Source organism: Taudactylus pleione, unplaced genomic scaffold (assembly GCF_031769625.1).
Source record: "Taudactylus pleione unplaced genomic scaffold, aTauple2 ptg000512l, whole genome shotgun sequence".
NCBI classification, from domain to species: Eukaryota; Metazoa; Chordata; class Amphibia; order Anura; family Myobatrachidae; genus Taudactylus; species Taudactylus pleione.
In genome coordinates this window covers 1,820,015-1,836,443 of record NW_028284914.1, presented here as the reverse complement: position 1 = coordinate 1,836,443, position 16,429 = coordinate 1,820,015, and positions in this window count along the sequence as shown.

The window sequence follows — 16,429 nt, the reverse complement described above, 5'->3', positions numbered from 1 at the left end:
CTGTATCACTGCAGCAGCCTGTGTCTCCCCCTTCCCGTATCACTGCAGCAGCTTGTGTCTCTCCCCTTCCCGTATCACCGCAGCAGCCTGTGTCTCTCCCCTTCCCGTATCACTGCAGCAGCTTGTGTCTCTCCCCTTCCTGTATCACTGCAGCAGCTTGTGTCTCTCCTCTTCCCGTATCACTGCAGCAGCTTGTGTCTCTCCCCTTCCCGTATCACTGCAGCAGCTTGTGTCTCTCCCCTTCCCGTATCACTGCAGCAGCTTGTGTCTCTCCTCTTCCCGTATCACTGCAGCAGCTTGTGTCTCTCCCCTTCCCGTATCACTGCAGCAGCTTGTGTCTCTCCCCTTCCTGTATCACTGCAGCAGCTTGTGTCTCTCCTCTTCCCATATCACTGCAGCAGCTTGTGTCTCTCCCCTTCCCGTATCACTGCAGCAGCTTGTGTCTCTCCCCTTCCTGTATCACTGCAGCAGCTTGTGTCTCTCCCCTTCCCGTATCACTGCAGCAGCTTGTGTCTCTCCCCTTCCCGTATCACTGCAGTAGCTTGTGTCTCCCCCCTTCCTGTATCACTGCACCGGACCAGACATCAACTAAAGATTGGTCCGGGGAGCTCCAGCCAGGGGACCCTCTGGGAGAGGGAGGCACAGGGATACTCGTCCCCTATGCCCTCTTTTTATTTTGGCCTAGCCTCTGAAACCTACCCCCTTTACGCCATGCTTCCAACTCAACACGGGTTTTCCGCTTTTTGTCTCCGACCGTCTCGGTGCCACCACAAATCTGGCGCCCAGGGCATGTGTTATTATTGCGTGCTCTGATGTTCAATTCAAATCGAAGCATATCTGCATACTTATGTAATGTTCGTTTGTGGTTGGAAAGATGAAAACAGTGACACAATGAGATTTCTGATTACAAACTTTCCTAGAACTGAGCTTATTTTTGTGGAGAGCCCCATATGACTTATTATACACGTCTTACGGATAGTGCGCATACATAGGCCGAGTACGGTACGCGTGTATGGTCAAGACGCAATTGGACCTGGACGCATCTGCAGATAAGACATTTATGTGGCGGTGTATCTATTGCACAAGTACAACAATACATGGTAATTGCGATCACTATTTTGTCCCTTTCGATTTGTGCATTGAACTCTCCAGCTTAAGGTTCTTATATCATTAGTAGCCGTATTATATCATGTCGCGTCTGTATAGTCTCTATTACTCGATGACATCTCCAGGATAGAAGATTTCCATTTAATTTATAAATCGTAAAGTAACAAATGTTTGTATTTAATTTACATTGTATTATAATAATATTAATAACAAAAATAATAATAATAATAAAAATAACTATCATTATTATTATCACATTGTATCGGTATTTTGTGTTTAATTACACTTTATACTGAAAATGTGACAAGCATTTATAAATTACTGTGAATGCAATATTCTCACTTATACAGTATATGACTCTTCGTTACATTATTGTTATATTGTATACAAATAGGGTACTGCAGGTGTCGGACTTTCTAATCAAGTGACATCTCTATGCTACGGTATCTGCAAGCGAAGTTGGGGCATATCCTCACTTGTGCATTTCACATACATCTGGCACAAATACTACATTTCTGGAGCAGGTCACACCTGACTGAACACATGTGTGTACTGTAAATGCCCTTTTTATTGTCTTGCATGCGCTGACGCAAGAAAAAAAAATTGTGCCCAGTTCCTGCTGAGATAAAGAGTACGGACCAGGGGCCTGATTCAGAGCCGCTCGCTAGATGCGATCGCTCGCACGATGTGTATGCAAATTGCGTAGTCAGTACTATCGCACAGCAATGCATTTGCACTCCCAGTATTTCTTAGAGAGCGATCACATTGTGTATGCAGACACCCACCAGCCTGTTACAAGACGCCCACTTGTGCACGTCATGTCCAGGAAGTGTATGCAACCATTGGTACATCGGGTAACATCGGATTCTATCGCAGCGCTTGACCATACCCTGCCGCAAGCACTGCGAGCACTTCAGTGTAAAACCAGCCAGGTGACGTGTACTATGATGCTGTCTTTTAATTATGCACACCTCTAAAACGCTGCGGAGATGCTCAGGCACGCCTGTGTTTGTACCTCCACTCCGCTGTTTTTAGTGACCAGCCCCTGTTACCACCTACAAACGGCTTCTCCTGTCACTGACTCTGCTGGGCTGTCTATGCGCAGCGAGCAAATGCATTGTGAACTTTTGCTAAGGTATGCGCATGTCACAATGTATACACACTGCATACCATCGGCAGCAGCGAGAGTATGCATCTTAGCGAGCGGGTCTGAGTGAGCTCCCTAATTCGAAGTTGGACACAAGTCCTAAAGCGCACGCTTTTGCATGCAGTGCTACGTATGCTTGGGGCCTACATTTGTCCAGCCCTAAGGGATCCCCAATGAACCGTGGGTTAATATACTAGGATCTGCATATTGCCAAGCTATTATAATAAATGGGGCCTATTCATCATACGATAAATGGCCCGGTAAACATGCGGAAATGCTAGTTTTCGCATATTTAAGTTAGCGGGCCATTCATCATCAGGGGTCCGATAGGGCAGCCTTGGTATTCAGCAAACTCGGAAAACTGAAAGTTTTCGGAGTTTGCTGCCGAGAACAAGCTCCATCTTCAGATAGCGCTCAGTGGCAAATGCAGGATTTCTTGAGGGGGGTTTCCAAATGCTTGATTTTAGAGCGAGTGTGGCCAGTCCATGAAGAGGGCAGAATTAGTACTTATCCAGCTTTAATACAATGTGTATTGTGTGTCATAGTTCCAGCATATACAGGATCACAGTAAGTCATTTGATGCGGCAGTAAGCCATCCTGCCTGAGCTGAATGTTTTTATTTTAGATGTAGGCACCATTCCAGACTATTGGAGCAAGTCCGGGAGTCTGGAGCAGCAGAAGAACTTAGCACTTCCCTGGACATATATGTACATATTGGGCTCTATAGCAGTGCATCCCTAACAGTGCATGTTTTCCAGATCTCCTAGTTGGTGCACAGGTTATTTATTACTGGCTGATACATGTTAAAAGATCCACAGGTGGTGCTAATTATTTCATTTGTGATACTGAGAAGAACATGTAGCACTAGTAAAATTCTATTATATTACTATTTCTACTGTGGTCATGGTATGTGCTGGGGAGGGGGGTTTCCAGGCAGACGGAACCCCCCCTGCGTTTGCCTATGGCATACTTGCCGACAATCAGCTCCAGCCTTCCGGGAGGGAGCTGATTGTCGGCTAATAGCAGGGGGCGGGGCGGGCCATTGGGGGCGGAGCCGGGAGTGGGGGCAGCCATTTGGTGGCACACTGGGGGCGGGGACGGGGGCGGGGACGCACGATCGCGTCATCGTGACTCCGCCACCTCTTCACAATGCTGTTATTTTCAGCATTGTGAAGCAGGGGGCGGGGCCACGATGACGCGATTCTGCGCGAATTGCGTCACCGGGCCCTCCACTGCGGGGGTTTCCGTTTTTGTCAGGGGGGAGGTGGGGAGGGTCTCAAGCTTCCGGGAGGCTTGCCTGCCTTTCCGGGGGGCCGGGAGTGGCCCCCGAAAATCGGGAGGCTCCCGGCCAAATCGGGAGGGTAGGCAAGCCTGGAATATGGCACTTGTTCTCGGATCCCTGCTCCTTCCTATGAGAAGGAGTTCCGGCGATGCGAGGAGGGATCCGAGCGGATCCCTCCGCTGCCTCCTCATTACCTCCCCGGCGGCTGTGCGCAAGTGTGACCCGAGGTCATGCATGCGTAGCCAGGACGACGGGGAGCAGGTAAGTAACGCAGCTACAGAAGTAGCTGTGATACTAACCACGGGGACAGCTGTTTTTCGTAACAGTTGTCCCCTCACCAGAGCAATGATGAATTGCTCCGGTGTCACGTTTCCCTCGCTGCAAGTTGGATACTTACGTATTCCTCGCAGCGAGTTCAAAACTGCATCATCGGAGGCCATATGGCTTTCGATGATGAATAGGCCCCAATAACTTTATAATCCTTCAATGACATTTGTATTTGAACTGTAGTATTGTAAAATAGAATTATTGGCATTCAATGGGTTACTGTGCCTTGGGCACTTGTCACAGCAATGTGCAGCTAGGTAAACATGAGGCAGCATTTGGCTTCATTTTGGCACATCTCTAACTCCTGGCAGGTGACAAACATACACACATAGAGATGCTGTTTGATTCCTAGAAGCGTTCTGGGACCCGGTGTCCTCACACTCTGATCCAGAATGGCACTCCTAAAATAATCCCTACTGCTATGACACAACAGGCCGTGTGTCTGTCCTTTATCTCCACTGGATGGATAGATGTCTTGTAGGTAACATAATTGCTTCATCAGTCTCGGAATAGTCCGCGATTGGCGGAGCGGCGAGGAGGGTGTGTGGCTAAATTACGCAAACTGCGCTGTTTAGCCCCGCCCACTCCCCGCGAATTCCCCATTAAATCTTCCCATCCTGCCTGCTTCAGTAGGAAGTGAGCTGGGTGTGGGATATCGACCTACACTTCCGGGGGTGCGGGGGGGCTACCCGAAAAATCGTGAGCCTCCCGAGACTTCCGGGAATGTAGGTAAGTATGTCTTGTATTAGGTTGTGTGATCTTGCAAAAGTTTTTAATAAATCTTCTATAACAGTTGGCAAAACCCAGAACTGATTGCACAGCTTGGAGATCTCTATCGCAGGGCCACTGCTCGCTCATTCGTGTCTAATGCTGGGCACGTACAATGCGATACGTCGTTCGTTCAGCCGATGGACGGAATATCGCATAGTGCTTCAGTCCGAAATATCTGTGAACGACGTCACTCACAGACATATCGCGTCAGCCCTGGGGCATAGCCGATGCCGATATGTCTGTGAACCAGATATCAGTATATCACTGCCCACAGGTACACTGGCCGTAGGGACCGCTGACACTGACATCTCAAGTGCCTTACCCATCTGCCGCTGGGTCGGTGGATCCGTGAGTCGGTGGACAAGTCGGCCAGGTGTCTACCCAGCATTTCAAGGATCCAACTTTACCCCAAAGGCAGATATCATCTGTCCAAAAACGTCAATTAACTTAGGTGCCTATTCATCAGTGAAGAGCGCCGCTAATTAAGTATCCAGCTCGCCCAGCGTTGCATGATGGATACTTAATTAGCGGAACAATTCAGTATTGCTCTGACGCGGAGACAGATGCTCTGAATACCATCTGTCACTTTAATCCCTAACACTGCTACAGAAGTAGCATTTTACCTTACCCCTCCCCAGCATATGTGTGACGGACCTCCTCTCCACAGGAACGGGAGGGGCTACAGGAATCAACGCCATGTGAAGATTGCATTGCTTCCTGCAAGCAATCTCTGGAAACTTTCAGCTTGCTGAATACTATGCGGCCCCGTCGTGAATGAGCCCATTACTTAAAAAAAGTGAGGAACTAGCTGGATTATGAATAGGCCCCTTAGCATGGTTTGTACACAAAATGCTCTAAATGGGTATGGAAATTCGTTTTCTGCTCGTCCCCTGGATGAATCCGCACTACATTATAAGCCCCTCCTAAATCATGCCTGGTAAAGACCTTGCCAGACAGCAGTGCCTCGGAAAGCTTGGGAATAAGGGACGATGGGTACTTACTTTGCATGTGGTAATAGCGGTAAGTGCTTGTCAGGCAATACATGGTGGAAGACCTGCTTCCTTTTTACTCATGGAGAATATGGAAGCATCGGAGGGGGAGATAGAGGAACGGATCATACATTTTGGTGGTTGCTTGTAATATATTCTTTTAAAGTGTCCAGTTCCTGCTCAAATAAAGAGTAAGGACCTAAGTTGGAATCGGACGCTAGTCCTAAAGCTCGGGCTTTCGGCGCAGGTGACAAAGCAAGCCATCGCAGGCTGCGCCTCACCATCCATAGGCACCTTCTCTCTGTCCGTGAAATGGGGGTTTTTGGGCGGCAACTCGTATAAGTGTCATGAGAGTGTATGAGGCGTGTGGACGGAGTTGGGACACCCACTTTGGACGGACCTTTTGCACCCAACGTGGAATTGTGGTTCCCAGCAGAAGATCTATTGGGCAGTGATAGGCACCGTTGCTTTGCTGGCATAGATTCGGCTTTCTTATTGTCAGAGAAATCGGACTATCCTGAATATGTTTCAGGTACTGCAGAGCTTCTGTAAGGACATTATGGCGAGAGCAAGCCCTGCTGCGTGGCTCTGTAGGGCGCATGCCATGATCGGTAGCTTACAAACAGAGGGCCTGATTCAGACCCGCTCGCGAGCGCATAGCACTCGCAAGCGGGTCGATGTTTGGCCCCTGCGCATGCGCCACCTCCGGCGTACGTATGTGTGAGCCCCAGCAAGCGACGGCAGCTCCGTCGCTCTGGGGCTCACTACAAGACGGGGCGGTTGTCGAAGTTGATTGACAGCTCCCCCCATTTTGTTGACGGGGAGGGGGGGTGGCTGCACAAACGCAGGTGTTCCCTTAGTGGACTTCCTGCTCTATTAGAGCAATAAGTCCAATCGGGCTTGCCGGAGCCGAGACCCTCGCCGCAAGCCCGATGGTCGTGATAATCGTGACCATCGCCAGGCCGCTCGCACAAGCTGTGCGGGTGGCCTGGAGGCCGGGAAAAAAAAAAAAGAAAGCCCTGATTCAGAGCCCAGAATACAGAACTGCACGTTAGTACCTGTAGATTCCCTGTCCTTGCAGACTCGGCCTGAGATGGACGCTAAGGCAATCGCAGCTGCAATTTTGCACGGTTCGCAATTGTGAAAATATGCTAATGTTAATAAAGCCAGACCCTCAGGGCAAGGGTCCTGTTATTAGAATGTTACCATGGTGGTCACTAATAAATGCCCATTTACACAAAAGGACATTTTAGATGTGAGCAGACGCAGAATAATTACTTTTTTTCTCGACTCCCAAATCGTTTTGTCAACCTAAGAAAAGGTATAAATCAGACACTGAATATGGATCTTTATATTTTTCCCATGTTCAGAAATTGAGTGAGGAACAAAACTGACCACAATCGTTAAAAAATTCATATAGGGCTTTTTTTCTCTTAAAGCTGAGAAACTGCGGTAGGTGTCCTGCAGGTGTGATGATATTAGTGTAGCACTGTATTATGCATTACTCTGCTGCCCCCTTCTGGCCAACAGGAAATAATTGTACTTGTTAAAAATGTTAGCTACATTATTCATTTCAATTCCAAACTCATATGGGCACCTCTGTGTCCCTCTCTTAGACAAAACTTCCTATTTCCAGGCACATATTTGTTATCTAATACAGGTTGGAGATAAGGAATAAGCCCTTCCAGTTAACAAGTGACATGGTGCCTTTCATTTGGCGGTCCTACCATGGTTGCACCCAACATGCTCCGTGTGACACAACTGTCATTATACTGATCGCTTTTCGGGAAAGTTCTCAATCCCCAAATCAATAAAAGTACTGTTTATTGCAGTTAGCTGTGTATCTGTATTCAGAGACACGCAGTATTCAGGACAGGGTTGAGGGGTAGGCTAAACAGGCTGCAGCCTAGTGACCTCCACTACCAAGGGGAACCCACCACTAAAGAGCAGGACCCTAAGCCTTTTTTTTTATTGTACGCTAATATTACATTTGCGCATTTACAATATGCAGTACTACAGTGTAAGACAGATTTTAGAGCCTTTTTTAGCAAAAGTTTATTTTTTACTAGTTTTATACTTTAGAAGGAATATAAAAGGAATAACAACATAGGAACTAACATTACTCCCCATTTTACCCTGTCGTATATTTAGAGGAACTGGGAGTTTGATATAGACACTTTTCGTCGTCATCGGAGGTTTTGCAAGCGATAAAGTATCACACTCGTCCCCGCTATTTCCTGTATTCAATTTCATTTCGGCGAAAACGGGACCCGTCGAAAAGGAAATCGGCGAAAAGTCCTGTCATTTTTGGGGAAATCAGCCTGACACCCCCCCAACTTTATTTAGGGAGTTGGGGCCAACTTCCTAAATAAAGCAAAAACTGTTTCTCCAGTTGCTGCACCCTCCCCAACATCCCGATTTCAGTGGGACAGTACTGTCCCGCTGTTCCACCCGTGGGCCGAAGTGGCCTGCGGGTGGTGAAATCGGGAGGTTGGGGACCCCCACTGCTGCAGCTGTACCGGACCCCCGGAGTGTGAATGGATGTTGTGCGCACACAGGAGAGGGCTGGGGGAAGCCAAGCCAGTGACGGAGTGCTGGGCTTTACCCCCAGCCTGACGTTACTTTTAGGCGTGCCATGCGGGCACACCTCCAAATAATGTCACGTAGGGGGCATGGCCTATTGTAATTAGGCCATGCCCCCAATTTAGGTAGCAGGGCGCAGCCTACCGGGCCGGCACAAGGTGCTCAGACCCCTGGAGCCGGCCCTGCCAGGGCCTGATGATTAGTACCTACCCCCCCACCACACACACACTCTGGGTCTCATTCAGACCCGCTCGCGAGCGCTGTATGCTCGCAAGCGGGTCGATGGTGCCCAAGTGCGCATGCGCACGACAGAGGGAGCTCCATCGTGCGCATGCGCGAGACCTGGCGAGCGACGGGGAAGCCGTCGCTCGGGGTCTCGCACCAAAGGGGGCGTGCTGTCGATGGTGAGTGACAGCACGCCCCCTTTGGTGGGCGTGCTGGGGGTGTGGCTGCCAGACGGAGGCGTTCCCATGGGAACGCCTACCGTCTGGGTCCATCCCCACTGACATCACTAGTGACAACACTAGTGATGTCAGTGGGAGTGATTTTGGCTCTGATAGAGCCAAAATCACTCCAGGGCTTGCGGCAACGAGACCCTACCGCAGGGTCTCGTCGCAAGCCTGATGGTCGCGATGGTCTTGACCATCGCGACCATCATCATGGACTCTCGCATAAGCTGTGGGTGGTAACCCACAGCTATGCAAGCGTCCAAGAGGCCGCTCCAATTTTAGGTAGCCCGGCCCTGATTCAGAACGAGCGCTCTGGTCAGAGCGTCCGGCTCTGAATCAGGCCCTCTGTTCCGCTGACTATATATAACTAAGGGGTCTATTTACTAAGCAGTTTTAGGAGACAGTGAAAAGTGATAAGTCTGTGATAAGGTGCCAGCCAATCAGCTCCCAACTGTCATGTCACAGGTTGTGTTTGAAAAATGACAGTTGGGAGCTGATTGGCTGGCACCTTATCACTTTTCACTCTGCCTCCTAACACTGTTTAGTAAATAGACCCCTGAGAAACCAATGGTGCTTATGGTCAATCCATAATCAAATTAGTATATGGTGTGCACCAATCCGAAGATCCGAGGGGCAGCCCCATAATTTGTGATCCTTTGCTGTATTAAGGTAGAATTCTAAAATTAAGCACAGAAAACAAAAAAGACTCCTTCTAGTGTAATATTGCTCTAATAACACCAATGTGTGTGTGACATTAAAGGCGCCCCACGTGCACTCTGTATTGGACCCGTGCCGAATATAAGTGACAATAGTGCTTATCTGAACCAATTCTGTACATCTTCAAAACTGTGATTAATTTCCGGCTCCAACTAGGATATGTCAGATTTTCGTTATAGAATTTTATTTTATTCCAAAAAAAGGCAGGTAGAAAATCATAGCGTACCGTATAGATAAAAACACTTTATTAAGCCCCCTCACCCCAAAAAAACAAGTAGAAGTAAATATATATATATTTTTTTTTTATCAAAACCTTATCTGAAAGGTAATTATGTCACTGCACCACTTGCTCACCCCTAGGCGGGCCCTAAGTGTATGCTTAGGATGCCTAATGGATGATCCGGCTATGCTGAGGCCCACGGTTCTGCACCGGCCGAGATTGAGGACAATTTTCGGGATGCACTGGGTGCGTCAGGTTCATGGAAAGTTTATCGCCGTTTCTCGTTCGGGGTAGTGAGTACGGTGTGGGCAATCCATTCCAGGAACAAAACGCAGCTGTGATTCACACATAGTTTATTTTAAACTGTGGGATGGGAAGATGCTAATCCCCAGTGACATGGAGGTCTATTTACTCAGCCTTGGATGGAGATAAAATGAACAGAGATAAAGTACCAGCCAATCAACTCCTGTCATATCACAGGATGTATTTGAAAAATGACAGTTAGGAGCTGGTTGGCTGATACTTTATCTCTGTTCACTTTTTCTCAATCCAAGGTTTAGTAATTAGACCCCCACAGTGAGTGGAGATCTTGGACATCTATACTAATATAAGAAGAAAGATGTGTCTGTCTGTTTGTTCCAAGATGGCACAAAAACGACTGAACCGATTTTCATTAAAATTTTTATCATTTTATAGTGCGGTGGTTCTCAAACTCGGTGCTCAGGACCCCACACAGGTCATGTTTTTTATGTCACCCAGCAAGTGCACAGGTGTAGTCATTACTCACTGACACATATCCCAGGTCACCCAGCAGGTGCACAGGTGTAGTCATTACTCACTGACACATATCCCAGGTCACCCAGCAGGAGCACAGGTGTAGTCATTACTCACTGACACATATCCCAGGTCACCCAGCAGAAGCACAGGTGTAGTCATTACTCACTGACACATTTTAAAAGAGCCACAGACAGGGGCGGAGGGATCCTAAAGCATCTCTCTTCGCGACCCAGGAATCCTTCCCATAGTGAAGGAGCAGGTAGCGGGAACACTTGCCATCTGAAGATGGCGAATGCTCCCGCAATCAAGCTCCAAAATTATTGTATATTCGGAGCTTGGGGAATTCTGTCCCCATACTAGCGTATGGGGACAGTGGGCATTCCGGGAGAGGTAGGTAAGTAGGAGATATCTGTGATACTAGTGTATGAGGACAGCAGGTCATTCCGGGAGAGGTAGGTAAGTAGGAGATATCTGTGATACTAGCGTATGGGGACAGTGGGCATTCCGGGAGAAGTAGGTAAGTAGGAGATATCTGTGATACTAGCGTATGGGGACAGTGGGCATTCCGGGAGAGGTAGGTAAGTAGGAGATATCTGTGATACTAGTGTATGAGGACAGCAGGCCATTCCGGGAGAGGTAGGTAAGTAGGAGATATCTGTGATACTAGTGTATGAGGACAGCAGGCCATTCCGGGAGAGGTAGGTAAGTAGGAGATATCTGTGATACTAGTGTATGGGGACAGTGGGCATTCCGGGAGAGGTAGGTAAGTAGGAGATATCTGTGATACTAGTGTATGAGGACAGCAGGCCATTCCGGGAGAGGTAGGTAAGTAGGAGATATCTGTGATACTAGTGTATGGGGACAGCGGGCCATTCCGGGAGAAGTAGGTAAGTAGGAGATATCTGTGATACTAGCGTATGGGGACAGCAGGCCATTCCGGGAGAGGAAGGTAAGTAGGAGATATCTGTGATACTAGCGTATGGGGACAGCGGGCCATTCCGGGAGAGGTAGGTAAGCAGGAGATATCTGTGATACTAGTGTATGGGGACAGCGGGCCATTCCGGGAGAGGTAGGTAAGTAGGAGATATCTGTGATACTGGTGTATGGGGACAGTGGGCATTCCGGGAGAGGTAGGTAAGTAGGAGATATCTGTGATACTAGCGTATGGGGACAGTGGGCCATTCCGAGAGAGGTAGGTAAGTAGGAGATATCTGTGATACTAGTGTATGGGGACAGTGGGCCATTCTGGGAGAGAAAGGTAAGCAGGGGATATCTGTGATACTAGTGTATGGGGACAGTGGGACATTCCGCAAGAGGAAGGTAAGTAGGAGATATCTGTGATTTTCATTTTCACCTGCTTATGTAAAAATTAAGTGATGATGAATAGGCCCCTTTGTCGCAGATAATACATTATATTATTAGAGTATTGTTTTCCATGTGCCATTGAAGTAAAACATCTCAGCATCATGTCTCTGCCTATAGATAAGCAGCAGTCCCTGGGACTCTGCAGCTGTTACACTGTTATTGTGCTGTCCCGTGTTATTATAATTGCATTATATTTTAGGCAGACGCTGAGCACCAGGTGCCTTCAAGGACGACTAAATGTATAGTCAAAGTGTTTTATAAAGTCTCATACGTGCTGATGTTTTTTCGCTTTTTTAATAGATGTAAACCGCGTGTGAACAGAAGCCATTGTTTCGCGTGTTACTATACCCATCAGCATTTTATCACGTGTTTGTAGCTGTGTGAGTAGGATTTATGGAATGCATCGTGGAGATTACAGCGAGCACTAAAACGTTAATAAAAGTGCAGGTATATAAATGCGGATCACATGCTCCTGGAACCTCAGCTGCTCTCAGCAGAACAACCACCCCAGTGGCCCTCGACTCTATTTATTTCATAACAAGAGGCCGATCCAAAGGCCTTAAAGGACACATGCAAGCCAGGGGGGGAGGGGAGGGCGGCGTAACATTATACACACCCATCTCAGTGGAAGCTCCATTATACACACCAGTCGTATTACAACAGTGCAGTTGTCAACATTTCTGGAATGCAGCGCATAGTCCTTGCGAAGCTGTGAATGGAACTTTTTCTGGGAAATGTATCAAGCCTCCTAAAGAGTGGAGAATAGGAGAAGCAAAGAAGTTACCCATAGCAACCAACCAGCTTCTATCTAACATTTATTTAGTACAATGTATGAAATGAGAGGCAGAAGCTGACTGGTTACTATGTGCTGTGCAACTTCCCCACATGTCTACCATCTCCACTCTTTGATACATTTACTCCATGATTTGCCATATAACAGACCTCCTAAAGCAGTGCGAACATGCAATCTGCGTTATCCCACCGTGGTGAGTGAAGCATGATGGATAGAACATGTCCCACCCTGGTGAAAGATTCTGACCACCGCTTCTCAATCTGACTAGGCTTCAAGGAAACTCCCAAGGGAGTCCAGTAGATCACCCGCTAATTTGGAAGTCTCCCCGACATTCCAACACAGCCACCAAGTATGGCATAGGACCTCACAAGCTAACACTAGGGGGCCCATTTATAAATGCATATTTCCCATAATCAACAAGTTTTTTAAACTCATTGCATATGATAAATGGTGCTCCAGCCAATCAGCATCCAACTGTCATCTGTTTGCAAAGTGACAGTTGGGAGGTGATTGGCTGGAGCGCCATTTATCCTACGCAACAAGTTTTAAAACATGTTGCTTATGATAAAACTCTTTGATAAATGGGCCCCATAATGAGTTACAGCAACATATACGTAACAATCTAAAGGCTCATACACACTAGACGATGTGCTGTATGAACGATATTGGTTAGACAATAGTACTGTACAAGAAGCAAAAGGGTATGTCAGTTAGGAGGCGCACAATAATTATTCTTGTTTATATGAAAACTTTAATTTTTTTTAGCTATACATTAAAATATTCTTTTATGGGACAATGGGCAGCGAAATAGAGGTTAGAAATTAGAAAGTGGTGAAAAAAGTGTACATTGAAAATGTGTATTAAAATAAAATAAAGAGTATCCCCGCTGTGTGTCATTATTAATTCATCATTAAATGTATCTTAAATATTGATGCTGAGCTCCGAGTTGTAGAGATAATGAGAGGGTAAAGATTCTGTTATACTCAGATATAATTAATAATATAGAGTTTAGTAAATGAGACTTAAAGCAACTAATCTCAAATACTCTAAAGCTGGCCACACACTAGACCAACTTACATCCAACCAGCCAACTAGTTGATTGGTTGGAATGAAAATCTGGTAAGGTATGAAAGCAAATGACAATCAGCAATTTGCTCCCAAACGCCGGAAAATGGACAAAAACTGTTGTTTGAACAAATTGTTTAGATAAATCATTTAACAAACTTGTCTGACGCCATTTTCATCTGTTTTCTGGCATTTAGGAGCAAATTGCTGATCATCATTTACTCCCATACGTTACCAGATTTTCATTCCAACCAATCACCTAGTTGGATGGTTGAATGAAAGTCGGTCTAGTGTGTGGCCAGCTCTAGTAGATGGTATTACTTATCCATTAGCATATTGTGTTTATATCATATTAGACATTGTCCATTTACTCTCTCACAGGTAGGACAATTGTATATGAATTCTATATTGATTAGTCAGGTCTTTTTACAATACACACATACTATATTGGCTTCCAGCATACTTATAAAATAAGATATGTGTGCGGATCACATTTGCCAATATAGTGTCGCTATGTGCAATATTGATATAACCTAGGATATCCACTCCTTTAGTTCATATTTTTTATATTTTATCACACTAACATTCACTAAACTCTAATAAATTTGCTGGTCTCCCTCTCTTAATGTATGTTATTTATACCTCTTTTCCACCAAAAACCCGGGTCCGACCTGGGTTTTCAGACATGGTTCCAACCCAGGTCAGACCCAGGTGAGACACCGTCTACACAGCACCATCGATCTGGGTTACTCCCAGGTCAGCCCCGTTCACACTGAACCTGGGTCTGCCCTGCTAAACTTGTGAGGTCATAAAAAGTGGGAGGTGACTGCTCCACAACCACCAATCAGCTCATTTTAGGCATGACCCAGGTTGGATAACCCGGGTTGCACTGTTTACACTACACCATTACCCAGGTCCATCCTGGATCTGACCCTGGTAGCTACCTGGGTTGGATTGCCAGGTCACTTGACCCGGGTTATTTTTCAGGGACCCTTTTACACTAAGCTGCGACCCGGGTAGACCCAGCAAAAACCCAGGTTTTTGCTCTGGTGTAAAAGGGGTATTTTTAGCCTAAAGTTTTTTGCTCTCCACAGCTCCTTCATTTGTATTGAGACACTTATTAATATGTGGGTATAATACACACTGCTATCACAATCTGCAATTAGTCCCAATTCACTGTTTCTAATTGAAAGATCTCTCACTGCAGCCTGTGGTAAGTTTGTATTATGGCTGTTTAGAACTTTCAGGAGAGATATATTGAAACAGTGTAGCGACTATCTAAATTCAGACTGTGTAATAAGAGCACATTTATATCTCTCTAATGCTGCCCATCCACTAGGCGATTAAATTGAGCGATTGAATGATAACAATGGCCCTCATTCAGAGCCACTCGCTATTTGCGGTCGTTCGTTCTAAAACAAGGGGTGGCTATTCAAATGAACCGTTCGCTGTTTGTGGTCTGTTCACGCCTCTAGGTCTGAACGAGCGAACAAAACTTGCGTTCGTTTTTTTAAAAAATACGCCCCCTGGCCGCTCGCATCCTACGTCATGTCCGCTATTTATTAGATTAATCGAGTACATCGACCAGGGTATGAACTGCTCGCTATTCTTGTGGTTGGTTTTTGCTACCACAATTTTGCGAGCAGTTCTGGCTATAAAATAACCCAGTGACGTGGTCAATGACGCTGCTGTTTTAAATATGCACACCCATAAAACGCCCGTTTTGACCTTTAAGCACGCCTGCGTTCGGATCTCCACTCCCCATTTTCAAGCACCTTCCCCTGTTACCACCCACATACACCTCATTCTGTCACTCAAAATAGCAGGCATTCGCTATATTGCGAGCACATGAATTTCAGCCGCACTGACTGGTTCGCGCATGCGTATAACGATCCGTACGCATGCGCAGATGTGCGAACATCGCTCGGAACGAGCGTACTGCCGCTAGCGAGTGGCTCTGAATGAGGGCCTATGTCGTTATCGTTCAATCGTTCATTAATCGTTTGAAGATCGTTCACTAAACGACCAGCGATGCGCGCTCCCGCTGGTCGTTCAAAGACATCTATCATTGTGCAAACAAGCTGGTCAACCTGACGATAACATCAGCTTCAGCATGTTTGCAGATGATTGATGAGCCTGCACTGAACGACTGCTCATTCAGCGCAGGCTTATCACAGACTGACAAACGACTGCACGATTACAATGTCCTAATCATGCAGTAGTTTTCAGCTCGTCTAGTGCACGGGCAGCATATGGGGTCTATTCAGCAAGAATGACGATGTTGCCCAGAATATTATCGGGCAACATCGTCACAAGTTTTTATCAATTATGATAAAATAAGTAATACCCCTTTTACACCAGAGCAAAAACCTGGGTTTTTGCTGGGTCTACCCGGGTCGCAGCTCAGTGTAAAAGGGTCCCTGAAAAATAACCTGGGTCAAGTGACCCTGCAATCCAACCCAGGTAGCTACCAGGGTTGGACCCAGGATGGACCCAGGTAATGGTGCAGTGTAAACGGTGCAACCCGGATTATCTGACCTGGATCATGCCTAAAATGAGCGGATTGGTGGTTGTGGAGCAGTCACCTCCCACTTTTTATGACCTCACAGGTTTAGCAGGGCAGACCTGAGTTCAGTGTGAACAGGGCTGACCTGGGAGTAACCCAGATCCAAGGTGCAGTGTAAATGGTTCTGACCTGGGTCGGACCTGGGTTTTTGGTGGAAAAGGGGTATAAGTTATTCAGCAATATTTTTTGCAGGGACAGCGGTTGCGGTAACACGCTGTCCCTGTGATGTCACAGAAGGTATTGTATTCGGGATACCGAAAACAATCCCTCC